Source organism: Eleutherodactylus coqui, chromosome 8, assembly GCF_035609145.1.
Source record: "Eleutherodactylus coqui strain aEleCoq1 chromosome 8, aEleCoq1.hap1, whole genome shotgun sequence".
NCBI classification, from domain to species: domain Eukaryota; kingdom Metazoa; phylum Chordata; class Amphibia; order Anura; family Eleutherodactylidae; genus Eleutherodactylus; species Eleutherodactylus coqui.
In genome coordinates this window covers 172,062,867-172,074,142 of record NC_089844.1, presented here as the reverse complement: position 1 = coordinate 172,074,142, position 11,276 = coordinate 172,062,867, and positions in this window count along the sequence as shown.

Below are 11,276 nucleotides of genomic sequence, written 5' to 3'. Positions count from 1 at the left end.
CGATTTTACAGGATATTGAAACATTTAGCAGGGTTAGCAACTTCAAGGTTAACGTCCAGAAGTCTAAAATTCTTAATGTAACCATTCCGACAGCTGAGGTTTTAAGTCTCGTATAATCATTTACCATTCGGTGGCGGGATGACTGTATCAAATGCCTAGGCATTTACCTGGCAGCTAATCCAGATTAGCTATTTGAGTTGAACTTCAAGCCTGGGATTTCCACGCTTGAGACAGATTTGAAGAGGTGGCAACCTCTTACTCTCATGGTTTGGGAGAGTCAATGTCCTGAAAGTGGACTCTCTCCCTAAACTCGCCCTCTCAAATTGACTAGGATTTACATGTCTTGTATTCGTAAAATTGTAAAAGTGAGTTTACCAAACTTTTCCTCATACCACAAACCATGTACCATGTTTTCCTGAAAATAAGCCCTACACTGATTTTTGGCTATGTTGATCCAGAGTAAGGCAAAAAAAAAAAGAAAACAATGAGGTAGAAGACAATTTACCCTAAAGGAAAAAAAATCCTTCCTGACTCCAATCTGGCAATCGGAATAATCCCCGGATCAACAACCTTTTTCAAGTTCTTAATTATTATATCATATAAAATTGTATTGCTCAAGAAAGACATGCAGGCCCCTCTTGAACTCTTATCAAATTTGTCATGACCGCGTCCTTAGGCAGAGAGTTAATAATTAGAGATGAGCGAGCGTACTCGGAAAAGCACTACTCGCTCGAGTAATTTGCTTTATCCGAGTATCGCTGTGCTCGTCCCTGAAGATTCGGGTGCCGCTGCGGCTGACAGGTGAGTCGCAGCGGGGAGCAGGGGAGAGCGGGCGGGAGAGAGGGAGAGAAAGATCTCCCCTCCGTTCCTCCCCGCTCTCCCCTGCAGCTCCCCGCTCCGTGCCGGCACCCGAATCTTCAGGGACGAGCACAGCGATACTCGGATAAAGCAAATTACTCGAGCGAGTAGTGCTTTTCCGAGTACGCTCGCTCATCTCTATTAATAATCTTTATTTGTATAGCGCCAACATATTCCACAGCGCTTACAAAATGGGGGAATCTTTTTTGTTTCATAATGAGCCAAATATTTTCTATTGGTGGAATGTCTGAACTACAGGCGGACGATCTTCTGTGAAGCCCTGTTGTTGTGAAATATGCAAGGCCTTCCCTGAAAGAGACGTTGATGGGATGGAGCATATGCTGTTCTAAAACCTTATATACTGCTCAGCATTAAAAAATGCCTTTCAAGATGTGTAAGCTGCCCAAGCCATAGGCACTAATGCAACCCCATACCATCAGAGATCCAGGCCATGGTTTCCGAGAAGAATTTCTTTTTTTGATTCCTCTGACCACAGAACAGTTTTCCATTTTGCCTCAGTCAATTTTAAATGAGCTTTGGCCCAGAGAAGACGCCAGCATTTCTGGATTGTGTTGATACATGGCTGCTTCTTTGCATAATACATCTTTAACTTGCATTTGTGGATTGCATGGCGAACTGTGCTCGCAGACAATGATTTCTGGAAGTATTCCTGAGTCTATGCAGTGATTTGCATTACAGAATCATGCCTGTTTTTCATGCAGTGGCGCCTAAAGGGTTGGTGGATCTCAAGCATTCAACATTGATCGTCAGTATTGTCCCTTAGGCACATGAATTTCTCCAGATTCTCTTAATCTTTTTTTTTAACTCTTTTTTATTGACTTTTTCATCGTAGCAAAAGCATAGAGAAAAAAACAAAAACATTTCAACATTGTCATACAGTATATTTGATTTATATTCAAAGATATTGTCTGTGTCTCAAATGTATTGGTAAAACCTTTTCCAAACACATTCACATGTTGTCTCCATTACAGATTATAAGTATTCATGTGTGTGATATGATCACTACATGTGCTATCATCAAAATTAGATGAGTAAGGCCTCCCTCACACAGATATTTGCAGAAATGCTGCGTTTTTCGACGCAGAGTTTACTGCGGTTCCAGAACGGTTTCAGCGGCGCTGGCATGCATTATGCCAGTGTTTTTGTGGCGTTTTCAGCAGGCGAGCTCTGATTGTCTGTGATTGGTGCATCGAGCACCGGCTCTGATTGGTTCTCGGTGTTGGCTCAGCCAATCACAGCAATGTCTTGCTGGAGGTGGGGTTCTCACACCTAGCTCCCAGCAATAGATGATGTGTCAGTACATGGGAAGCCTGGAGCTGCGCCGGAGACCAGCGCGAGGGACCCTGACGGCACCTGAGTATTGTTTTTTTTCCCATCTAGTGTAGCTAGGGCTGATTTTCAGGGTAGGGTTTATATTTCAAGGCCCCCCCCCCCCATTTCCCCCTGGAAATCGGAGTGCGGTTAACGCTGCCAAAAATGCAGTACCCAGTTGTGCAGCGTTTTTAGCAGTGCTAGAAACACTGCCCATTAATTTCAATGGGTGACACACAGCTGAAAACGGCCAAAGATAGAACATGCATCGTTGTCAAAGCGCAGCGTTTTGACACGTGTGTGAACAGCCCCATTGAAATTAATGGGGACGTTGTACACGGTTTAGCACTATGCTGAAAAGGCAACACTAAACGTTGTATAAAAACATCTGTGTGAGAGAGGCCTTAGTGTAAATCATGTGAACACCATCTCTTCTGGGTGTTTGTATCGTATAAATCAATTGTCATTTCTATATGCCTATACCCGTGTATAATAACAAATGGAACTCATCAACAATTAAACCAAACATTTGGTTACATAAAAGGCGGAAATTACTGGTGTGTCTTCCCACGTCTTCCTTATTTTCAATACCTAATCAAGATTTACATTAGTTTGAACTCACAAGTTATCTATGGCGTATCTGTTTGTTATTTTTAGTCTCCGCAGGCGATTTCTCTTACTCTTTTGAGGATATTATGTGCTGTAGATGGTGAGATATTCAAAGTTTTCAGTTTTACATTTAGGAAATTTTTTCTGAAACTGTGCCACAACTTTTAGGTGTGATTTTTCACAGATTGGTGACCTCTGTCATTCTGAGAGACTCTGCCTCTCTAACACACTCTATTTATACAGTCATATGATTTAGTAGAACCCTCCAGCTGTTTTTCATTAGTTCCACTTATTTTTCAAGCCTTTTGTTAACCCTGTCCCAACTTTTGTGAGATATGTTGCTGCCATCAATTTCTAAATAAGGAGTTATTTTGTTTTTTTAGAATGAAGTGAAACAAATTTCTCCCTTTCACCCTCTGATATGTGTTCTATTGTAAATAAAATATGGTTATATGAGATGTCCAATCATGACCATCTTCTTTTCTTAATATTCATTTACATTTTACAGTGTCTAAACTTTTTTGGAATTGGGGTTAGAGATGAGCGAACGTATTCATTTAGGGCTATTTCGCAATCGAGCATCGCTTTTTTCGAGTAACTGCCTACTCGGGTGAAAAGATTCGGGGGGCGGCGTGGTGGAGCGGAGGGTAGCACTAGGGAACAGGGGGGAGCTCTCTCTCCCCCCCCCACTCCCCTCTGCAACCCCCTGCTCACCCCCGGCGTCCCACGAGTTTTTTCACCCGAGTAGGCAGTTACTCGAAAAAAGCGATGCTCGATTGCGCAATAGCCCTAAAAGAGTACTTTCGCTCATCTCTAATTGGGGTAGTAAAAGCTTAAAATCACATGAACATTGTCGCTTTTTAACGAGCCTTAAAAAAAAAAAATTAAAAAAAAAAAACTACAACAAAGAGTGTGAAAGAAGCTTTATTGAGATTCCATGACACTCTCTTTATCAGAAATACTACTCCCCTTTTTTCTTTCCTTTTGAGTCATAGGATTTTCGTTTGCAAACGCAGTGGGCTACGATTGGCGTGTGTGAATGGTTTTGGCATGCAAAATGTGTAAACAAATAAAAGCTCCTAAGGAAAAACCACATGAATGTTGTGACTTTTTTATGAGGCTTCATAAAACTACCTCCCTAAACAAATCCTAATAAAACCACGTGCCATAAAAAGACAAATCTAACCACACCATATTTTTCTACAGTGTGTCCAAGCCCCATAATCTACATTTTCACACTTCTTGTGCAGTATACGAATTTGTTTAAAACTGTTTAATTGATGATTTGCTTGAATTAGTCAGGGCTGTATCTGCTGTGCATTGCAGAGACTGCGTCAGGCTGCATTCCCACGAACGTATATCGGCTCGGTTTTCACACCGAGCCGATATACGTCGTCCTCATCTGCGGGGGGGGGGGGATGGAAGAGCCAGGAGCAGGAACTGAGCTCCCGCCTCCTCTCCGCCCCTCTGCACTATTTGCAATGGGGAGAGTCGGAACGGGGGTGGGGCTAATGCGCATAACTTAGCCCCGCCCCGTCCTGCCTCCTTTCATTGCAAATAGTGCAGAGGGGCGGAGAGGGGGTGGGAGCTCAGTTAATGCTCCTGGCTCTTCCATCCTCCCCCCCCCCCCCCCCCCCCTGCACATGAGGACAACGTATATCGGCTCGGCGTGAAAACCAAGCCGATATACGTTTGTGGGAATGCAGCCTCAATGAATAGATGAAGACATGTCGATGCACATGGGGGAGAGCCCGGCCCAGCTCAACAAGTAAACTGCCTATTGGACTATTTAAAACTAATTAGCATACTTCTATATTCAGGATCTTCATCAGCTGCTGTAGCTGAAAAGTCTTTAACGCCAAACAATAGTCGTGCATCTCATCGATGAAAACCCCAACCTAGCCACAGAGCACGACGAGAGAACAATTAGGGATTTTCCACTCTTAACTTATGACATTGGCCTCCAAAAAAACAATCTTCACAGACCAAAACACCCATAAACAGCCCTATGTAACCCCTAATCAGGTTGTCCAGGACTTACTATTGATGACCTGTTCTCAGGATAGGTTACCAATAGTTCATCTATAGGGTTCCCGCACTTGGGATCTCTGCCGATCAGCAGTTCGTTGGGCCCGCAGCCAGTGCTGGAAGCAGATAGCACTGTCCATATTGTGTTATTACTGCTGGCACAGCTTCCGTGGAATTCAATGGGAGCAGTGCCTGTAGTACCGAACCAAGTTGCTGAAATACAGACTACATTATCTGCTTCCAGCACTGTCCACACTGATAGCAGGCCTGGCATACTGCTGGTCAGCAGGAATGCTGAGCGATGGAACCACGTCAATCCACTATTGATGACCTATCCTGAGAATAGGTAGCGTTGCCACCAACCTGGACAGTAATTTACTCTAGAGGCCAGTGCCAGTATTTAATTTTTACTGGCCACATTAATGGCCGGTAAAAAATAATTACCTGGTGTGCACACCTCTGGCCAGACAGCAACCCCATCATCAACCGCTATAACTTATTCTGAAGTTCTGGTTGAGTCGCTGCTGCATCACTCAGAGAAGATCCTCACTTCTCTCCCCGGTGTCTGCGCCGTGTACAGTCCATGCAGGAAAGCAGATGCCAGGGGAAGGAGGGAGATCTGCTCTGGGCGCTGCAGTGATGTTTCGACTGGAGCTTCAGAGTGAGTTATAACACTTTGTTATGTGGTTGTAACCCAGTTGGAAGTTCAGGGGTGGGGAGGGCACATAGAGGAGGCACTATTACCGCTGGGGCCACTGAGAGGGTAGTCTATTACTACTGGGGCAAGTGAGAGAGGGCACTTTTACTGCTGGGGTGCCCGAGAGGAGGCACTATTACTAGTGAGGAGACTGAGAGGAGTCTTGGACATCCCATTTAATGTATGGCCACCTGAAGAGTAAATGGCAAGATGATCTCCACAAAGGATCTCCCATATGAAAGTTAATGATGCATATGTGCGCCAATGAGCACGTCATCAATAGCACTTCCATAGAAACTAAACAGCTATGTGAAAAATAACATCACTTTTACGCTTCCCCTCTTCGAGGTCCCAGTGGAAAAGGGCACACAACTTCCCTGCACTCATGACCCTAAGAGCCCTGTAGCACTTCTTGCCCCCTGCTTGGCTCTTTGGTACCCATTAAATGGCCCCCACCAGTTCAGCTATGCTATAATATGTTCATACTTTGATCTTACTGTCCTGGTGGTGAAATCAGAAAAAGCCAAACTGACTTGAGTATTAATTATCAATATCTAACGAATATTAACAAGGCAAATACCAAAGAAATGGAAATAATAGTGCCGGACCCCAAGGACGGTCCATTGTCCGGAGATCAGTGATGTCATCAGGTCACCTCCTCTTCCAAAAGTTCTCACACCTCAGGAATCTGCTCAGCAGCCAGGAGTTATGTAACCAGGTGTGGCAGTTTCTGGACTAAGATTCCTACTTTTGCAATTACATGAAAAAGTCATTTGAATATGATAGTGATACTACGACGGGGACTTGGGAGGGGCCCTGGGAACAGGCATCAGCAAGACAAACAACCAGCCTGGGACAAACCAGTGTCACAACATCTCCCAGCTTGTGCATGACTTATACTGCTGGGCTACACCATGCTCATACTTTACTACCTATGTGTCAGTCTACAGTTCAGACATTTCCTTCATGAACCAGGAAGCTCAGGATGAACAGTTTTATAGATGTGCGAGTGCAGCAGTGCATTGCAGGAGATAAAATGAACTCATGATGTGACATAACAACCTTGATGCGTAATGAGATGTGACTGCTGTGTGTTTGGTTATGTGGCACATGATAAACCCAATGACATCTCCGGCTGCCGGGTGACATACGTGGCCGGCATGTGGAGGACCAGGATAATATTACCACAAGGAGATTCGTGGCCGGATCCTGTTTCCCGCTGCTTTGTGTACCTTGCTTCTGCAGATTAGGTGTCACTTTGCTTTGTGATTGAGCCAAAGAACACAGAGGCCATTGTGAAGAGCCAAAGCTACACAGCCGCTCTGCGCCCAACAGAAACTTCGGCCTGTGATCCTTCACATCTACCGCAGATCCAGCGGCTCATGACCTTGAACGAGTCACTGATAACTTTGTTTTATTTGTGTATGTGCTAGTATTCTCCGTTATCAGCATTTTATTAGGGGCGCTGTTGCATTGGTGCCTATGGAGGGAGTTAGTGGCAAAGAAGTGTTACTACAAGTGACAGAAGTACTTGGGAACACCAATAAGGCTTGGTGGACATAAGTTTCATAAATGGTGGAAACCTCATTTTTAACCACAAGGCAAGTGTGACTATGGTATTCTTGTATCTTGTCGCCACTAGACGTGTGGGTGGTGACAAGATACAGGCTGCTTGACAGGCCAGCCACAACCCCCTCTCAGGTCCTGGCACTCACTAACAGTGCCTTACCTGGCGCTCCAGCGGCTCTCCTGGGGCAGACTCCCAACAGTGGGCTGTGGCCCTGGACAGTGAGGGATCGGCGGCGGCAGAGCGGCTTCCCCGGCAGCTCTGCACTGGCCAGCGGCGGACACTGAGGAAGCGGGGGACCTGTGGCGGCGCCAGCACAGCGCTGGGTGACAGTGAGTCAGGGAGGGAGGGGGACACAGAGGCTGTAGGGGAGCGTGGACACTGCAATTAAACTTTGGGGACAGCGCTGGATGACAGTGTGGCTGGCATGGAGGGTTAGGGTAATGGTTGGTTTCAGTGTTGGGGCTAATACTGAAACCAGCCCTAAGCGTAACCTTCCATCCCAGCATGAAGTCAATCCCCACGCTGCTAGGACCTTCAAGGCTTCACCCAATCGGAAGCTAGGGGTGTGACAGGGGCGTTCCTGCTGTCAAACCCCTATCTTCCGGTGGCATCAAGATACAATAATACCTGTGACTTTTCTGTGCATTATATAAGATAGCAATATTCACAAGAGGCAGCATATTCCATTTTAGTCAATGCTCTTGTTCAATGAGGCTTTTCCGCTAAAATAAGCTACAAAGCGTTGCTGCCATTCTCACAGTCTATTACCTAATAAAAATGTTATCTGCAGCAACCACTAGGAGGAGCTCCCTGAACAGATGTATACAGTCACTACTAGGGGGAGCTCACTACATACAGGTGTATATAGCTATCAGTTGGGGGAGCTCATTTATAGGGGCGTAAGTATAGGGGGTGCAGAGGGTGTGGTTGCACCTGTTCCCAGGAGCCCTAGGGGGCCCATAAAGTCTCTTCTCCCCAAATTGCAAACCAATACTATCAATGAAGCTTTATAGTTGGGGGCCCAGTTCCAGATTTTGCACTGGGGCCCGTCAGCTTCAAGTTATGCCTTTGATACAAATACATACATCCACTACTAGGGATAGCTCACTGTATACAAATATATACAGCCACTACTAGTGGGAGCTCACTACATACACGTATGTACAGCCACCACTAGCAGAAGTTGATAGATATATAAAGCCACTGCTACAGAGAGCAACCTGTATACAAATATATATAGCCACCCCTAGAAGGAGCTTACTACACACAAATTTATACATCCACTGCTAGAGGGACAGTCATCATAGTACTACTGTATGCAAATATAAAGATCCACCACTAGAGGTGCACTCGTGTATGTACACATATATACAGCCACCACTAGGGGAAACTTATTACATACAGCACTTCTATTCAAGTCAATAATAAATCTGTCTCCAGTGAGCTCCCCCTAGTGGTGGCTGCAGGCAGCAAATGTTTTATCATGTATTTGCAGGTTTGTGAAAGAAACCAGGGGTTTTACAGCTCGGTGTCATAAATCACACATTGCAGAAGTCGGAATTCCCTATGGAATACTCTTTGTCATCCGATGAATGCAGCATTTCCTGTTATTTTGCTCTGTGGAGAAAGAACATCTCATCCCGGTACAACTCTGAATGTGTCATGAGGCTAATTACACAGATGAACAAGTCCTTAAAGGGGCCTTATTTATAAAAACTAATGAAGAGCAGTGACAGATCTTCTCAGCCAATCAGAGGGTTTATAAACCCTACAGAATTATCACAGCTGGAACATGAGGATTACAGGGACCCATCATCTGGGGAGATTCAGATTCTGGAATGTGTGCAATCCCACCCTTCAACCCCTAGAAGGACACCATTGCATGCTAGCTCCGCCCTCCAGACTCCTTAACCTTCAAACTCTTCATGCAGCAAGGAAATGTCATGTGACTGAGACATCTTCACAGACGGAGAGGAGTCAAGGATTTCTTTCATTAATCTCAGGCGGAAGGACCTAAAACCGATTCAACTGATAACCGCATCATAATGGATGCAAAATCCAGGACTGCAAATTTTACGCATGTCATCATTCAAGAAGCTGACGGAATACCTGGAAGAAACGTGTGACGGCGACGTGTGAACGCGCCTAAATAATGGGGACAACGGTTATTACACATATTCTTAAAGCTGCAGCTTTTCGTAAAAACGACCTCAAGGTGTTTTTCGCTGCAGTTCTTCTGACTGTGAGAGCAGTTTCCGTCCGACCTTGTGACCCGTGGAACAGGCGACGCAGCAATGGAGGGATTTTATGGCTGTTTGGAATCTGAGAGGAATAATCCAAGAGTTAATAATAAACCTACAATAGAGTGAAACAAGCAAAGGAAACACTGCCGAGTCTTAACGGGGGCCGCAGGGACCTGCGGTGTGAACAGTGCGCCCCGCCGAGTGCCGGACAACGCAAACCTAAGGAGGAAACACAAAGCTCCAGGAATCAATAAGGAGGATGTCATTCACTCACCCAACTTTCCCAGTCACCTGAATGACATGGCAACTAGTGATGCATCCGCTGCTCCCATGTTACTGCATAACCAGGGAGGAGTTTGGGTGACAACCTGGTAAGAGCGACCATGTTGGATCTCATCCAGCTTTCCCAGAATGGCGAAGGACTCCGGGACATTCAGCAGGGATTCCCACGCTGCTTTCTGTCCCTTTATGGCGATTCTTTTATTATGCATTGGAGGGCAAGATAGGTCACTTTGTTTATTGACTCCCAACGACTCCTGGTTCAGCAGCCGCGGCTCTTTAGTCTGCAAACAGTGAAATTGCAGGTTATCTGTAAAACGTGACGAGCGAAACCGGATAAGAGGAGAAGAGAAAAACCCATTGTCTGAAGTGCGAGCATCCGGAGTAGTTATACGGGACGGCGGTCGCCTGTAATCGCTGTTTTTGAGCAATTACTTGGGCAACTATCAGCCCAAGAAAAAGTATCCTAAGGCCGGCTTCACGCGGGCGTAAGCGTATTTACACGGATCACAAGTGTCAATCAACGCAGTGTCTCTCTGTTGCGAAACACAGGCGGTGCTCCGCTGATTGCAGCTGGCACCTGGACATATCGTAGTGAGTGAATTTCCGAGTCCAAGTGCTGATGCAATATTCACTCCTCCGCTACAACGAACCTTCGGCGTTCATACACATGAACGCATGCGTATTTGCGCGAGCATAAGCGTAGCTTTTTAGGAACGAACTATGCTTTTTAGCGCGGTATATTTTGCTGTTCCGATTTAAAGGGCTAATTAATGTGTTCCAGACAGATGTGTTCCTTTCCAGCAGAATTACGCAAAGTATTATGCCCCTCCTTATGTATCACGCGTGCATATGCGTACCCCCATTGACTTCTTTAGGGGGCTGTGGTGCGCAAATATGCAGAAAAGTGGAGCATGCTGAGTTTTTTTTATGCGCAACTGAAATGCGTACAGAAATGTGAATGAACCAGTTGTCTGTGTTTCGCGCATGCGCATGTACTTCTGTGTGAATCTATTCCTACACTGACCAAAATCGCACTCGCCCACGTGAGTGCAGCCGCAGGCAACATCATTGATACTGTTCATCACAGTGAGCGGCACGTCCCGTTTACATGGAGAACGACCATTAAGGTGCCTTCACACTTGCGAATGCAATATTGCTGCGTTTTTTTAACGCAAATGTCAATGGGACTTTCTAATGCTAAAAACGCATAGCACAAAAATCGCAAAGCACAAACTTGTCGCACCAAATTTGGAGGCTACCTGCAGATTTTGCTGCAGCTCTGGCTGCGTCCTGTGGCATAAAGGTCCCTCAAGGGGTTGTCTGGGGTTAGAAAAACAGGGATGCTTTTTTTCCAAACATAGCGCCACCCTTGTCCATGGGGTTGTGTCTGGTATTGCAGCTCACCTCTAGTGAAGTGAATTGGAGCTGAGCTGCAATACCAGATACAACCTATGGACAGTGGTGGCGCTCTGTTTGGAAGAAAGCAGCCATGTTTTTCTTACCTGGACAACCTCTTTAATACAACTGTTCCTCCCCATACAGATGACATCCTGCACACATGGGGGAATCCTGCCAGCCAGCGAGTAATTATTCACCTGCATAAACTATACAAACAATCGATAAATGACCATTCACTTGTTTGTCAACTGATCGCTGC